The 3,879-nt window shown below is 47.3% G+C and overlaps 1 pseudogene; it reads right to left on the bottom strand.

Moving 5' to 3' along the window:
- Positions 1-967: 967 nt before the first annotated feature.
- LOC103019819 (TIP41-like protein) lies at positions 968-1,593 on the bottom strand (annotated as a pseudogene).
- Positions 1,594-3,879: the final 2,286 nt, after the last annotated feature.

Below are 3,879 nucleotides of genomic sequence, written 5' to 3'. Positions count from 1 at the left end.
TGAAAAAAAATCAATATTGTTGAGTTAAAGTATAAGCATTTCTAAAAACTTAGATTTCATTTTTTCTGAGGGAGTAAAGTATAGCTTATTTTTAGTAGTTTACTATCACTTTTAAAAAGAAAAAGATCCATCACAGTGACCATGTTATTTCAAAGGAAAAAGAAAGTGCAGGATTTAGGAAAATACCAATCCAATCACATCTTACTGGGCTTAAATTCCAGTTCTGCCACCTATTAACTGTATAACTTGGGCAAGTTACTTAATCTCTCTTTGCCTTAGTTGCCTCAGCTATAAAACAGAGATAATAATAGCATCTATTTCATAGGGTTGTTAGGAGAGTTAACTATTACTACAATTACCCTGACTGATACTGGTGGTTTCTTCTCTCAGTCGTCATTCTATATGATAACAAATATGACGTTAAAAATTCATTCAAAAAGGATAGGCTGCTATAAAGCTACAAGAAGAATTTTCATGACTCAATTTAAGCCTCCCCTCCACTTGCTTCACTTATTTTTTTTAAAAACTTCGTATGTTAACAGTTCCTTGAAATGGAGCACAGAGCTTTCAAACATTAAAACAACTATCAAAATAATTGTATAATACAAATTTCTGGAGGCCATGAGATTGGTATTTCTAATATCAGGGCATTACATAAACAGCACGTACTACAAAAAAAGTAAGAGTTAAGGGACAGTTTTCTTAAACAGATTAAGTTTAAGAGGTTTTTTAAAAGCCTCAGACTCCCCTTTACCAGGGAGTGTCTTTTGGAAAACATGTTCAACTCGTAGAACTTTTGGAAAAGAAGATGTAATGTTTCGATAACTGTGCAGTCAACAGTGAATGTGACACACCCAATCTTCAAGGTTAGACAAATAGCCATACAATATAAAGCATTACTGAATTTCAAGCTGTCAGACTGACAATGTAACAACATGAACAAGCTCAATGTCTATTAGTACTTTCATTAAATGAGAATAGATACCTCATGGTAAAGTCTTGTGTCATTCATCCTAATAAGCACCCCATCAATTCTCAAGAAAAACCACCACAGCAAGAAAAAGCTAGAAGGCATTACTCTAATTTTCACACTCAGGCTTGAAACTCCATGATCATGAAGTTCATCCTCAAACAGGAGAACTTCTTCAAAAAACTTAATCTGTTCTCTGGCTTTCAATTTCTCTGTATCTATTATGATCTGCTGTAGGTACAACCTTTAGCTTAAGTGATTCTCCAAGTAACGTTCCCTTATAATCTGTTGTATAGGTTCAATCATACTGTTTAATAACCTCCTGAGAGCACTCACCTTCCGTCCTGCTTTCCTGCCACTCTTCAGGCTACTTTAAGCATTCCTTGGTAGTTGTTCACACATCTTAATGCATCTGTAGCATTGAACTCAATCCCAGAGCCAGAGCCATGCTGGATTCTTAAAACGTTGTCTCCAAACATCATTTCAGGGAGAGATGGCATATGCAATTCATCAGCTAACTTCTCCACATCCGCTGACTTCATGATGTGGGTCTTGGACGCTGTCAGCTTCCAGGGCCCGAAGGACAAGTCCTGGTGGCTGCTCTGGAAGCCGTGGCTCATCATGGCCGCAGCGGGGCCCGCGTGGGCCACACGGAATAGGCTGAAGCAGCGGCGTCCCACCGGGTCTGTTACTTCTTAAAGGTCAGAGTGGGGGGACTTTGTATTCTCAGAGCCCGCATGTTCCCTGGCTGCTCTCCGAAAAGTCTGGGCTGGGGGAGGTGCTGGGAGGGCCTGACCTCCTTACAGAGGGTGCCTGTATGCACAGGTCGCCCCAAGTCCATCTTTTCTCCCAGAGATTGAGCAGGATTCCTTGGTCTGGAACGTCTCTGCCTGGCCATAGGGTCCCGCTTTCTCTGGGATTCTCCTGTCTGTGTGTCCAGGCCACGCTTCTGCTCCGGTTCCTGGTCCTATCTCTGCTGATACTGAAACTGAGCAGGACCCTGTTGGGCTCCTGGGCATGGAAGCCTTTCAAGCGCTTGTTAATCAGGGAAGGGAGGGCGTGCAGAGACAAGGGAGGGCCAGTCAAAAGAAACCACAGCACAGCTTTGGGGGCAGGGCCCTGGCTCAATCTCAGCTGATGCACATAACAATGTCTCTGAGCTCTTCTGCAGAGCTAAAACCCCCAGCAAAGGGAAGATGTTAAACGCTCGATGAAGCATTCTTCATTCCAGAGAGAAGGGCACAGTTTGACAACCTCGAGAACCAGAGAAGCTCATCAGGAGACCACCTGAGGCCAGATGAAAGGAGTGCAGGCCCTGCACTCACCCTGATCCTTTTCAGCAACCCCGCCCTTGAACCACTGCTGTAAAACCCCTCATCAGATCCTCCTGGGTTGGGACACAGTTTTGAGAGGCACGAGCCTGCTGTATCCCCCTCTGCCTGGCAAAGCAATAAAGCTATTCTTTTCTACTTCACCCAACACTCTGTCTCCAAGATTCAGTTGGGCACCGGTGCACGGAGGCCGAGTTTTCTGCATCAATACTGCCGAGCTGGTTTATTGTGAGCCCACCACGCGCTGGCCTCTGAGCACGCTATGCGTATCGGGGCGTTTAATCCTTGTAGCCACTCAAGAGGCAGCTCCTGATACCTCCATCTTTCCACTCAGGAGAAGCCTGGGACAGAGAGGCGCAGTGTCCTGGCCGAGGCTGTGCAGGTAGCCCAGCGCGTGCCCTTGGCACAGGCAGGATGGAGAAGAAGCCAGGCCCACGGCCCCTGTTGCTCAGCCCCTCCTGCCACTTCTCATCCCTGCTTTGTTCTCTGCCTCACTTTATGGGGACCAGGGATCTGCCTTCAGACTAAGTGGCTGCAGGGGGGATGATGAAAGGAGCAGAGATCATCAAATGGTCCCTTGGCCCTGAAGGGACGGAGGGAGACGGGGCCACAGTGAATCCTTAATTTCTGTTGGAGTCATAAATAGGAATCACAAAGGAGGCATCGCCTTATGGCTCAAATTGGAATAACCTTAGTTGAACTGTGTGTGTGGGCGTGTGTGTGCGCGCGTGCGCGTGCTAATGCTTTCCATTAGCAGACTTTGTGCTGGGAGAGCCAGACTCTGCCAAAGGCTGTGGAGTAGCTCACAGGCGCCAGCACCACTGAGGAACTTTTGTCCATTTTGGGAAATAAGACTTGGTTTTGAATCCAGCTTGACCCTGTACTTGCTGTGGAAATGTGGCCAGGAGACTCAAGCACTCTAAGCTTTAGTTTTCTTATCTGGAAAATGACGATGAATACAATCTAGGGATGCTTTGAAGAGGGGTTGATCTGTGGCTGTAGAGCTCGGAGCCCCGTCCTGGCGCATGGCAGGTGACCACAGTGGACATCTGTAGTATCTGCCTGCCCAGCATCCGCTCCCCCATCTATACTCCATCTGAATCCCCCTTTGGAATTCCTGCTCCCCTGCCTTCTGACACAGAGGTGGGTGAATGACCCTGGGCTGGCCAATCAGAGTCACAGAATCTGGTCCAGGCCTGGGCATGTGACCTCATCCAGGACAAATAGCACTCAATCCCGAGACTTCCGCTGGAATGACTTGGACAGAGAAGAACTTGGCCAGGAGCTGCTGGTGGCCATCTGGGACCCACATTAATAGAGCTTTCCTGAGAACAAAGCTGACAGGCGAGGGAAGAGAGCTGGATGGATATAAATCCATCCAAAGAGAAAGAGACGAGCCTGATGGCATCCTTGGGTCCAGGATCCAGCTGTGCTGCAGTTAAGATGTGCCTCTGCGTTTCCCAGGGACACAAACCAACAAACTCCCGTTTACTAGGTCAGCCCCTCACAGTGGAACGCGTCTTGGTGGAGTCAGTGCTCAGTACTATTGACAGGGGGAGAGGCGTGCTCAGAGAATCC

Source organism: Balaenoptera acutorostrata, chromosome 8 (genome assembly GCF_949987535.1).
Source record: "Balaenoptera acutorostrata chromosome 8, mBalAcu1.1, whole genome shotgun sequence".
NCBI classification, from domain to species: Eukaryota; Metazoa; Chordata; class Mammalia; order Artiodactyla; family Balaenopteridae; genus Balaenoptera; species Balaenoptera acutorostrata.
The sequence above is the reverse complement of the archived record's forward strand: the minus strand, read 5'-3'. Positions and strand labels throughout refer to the sequence as shown.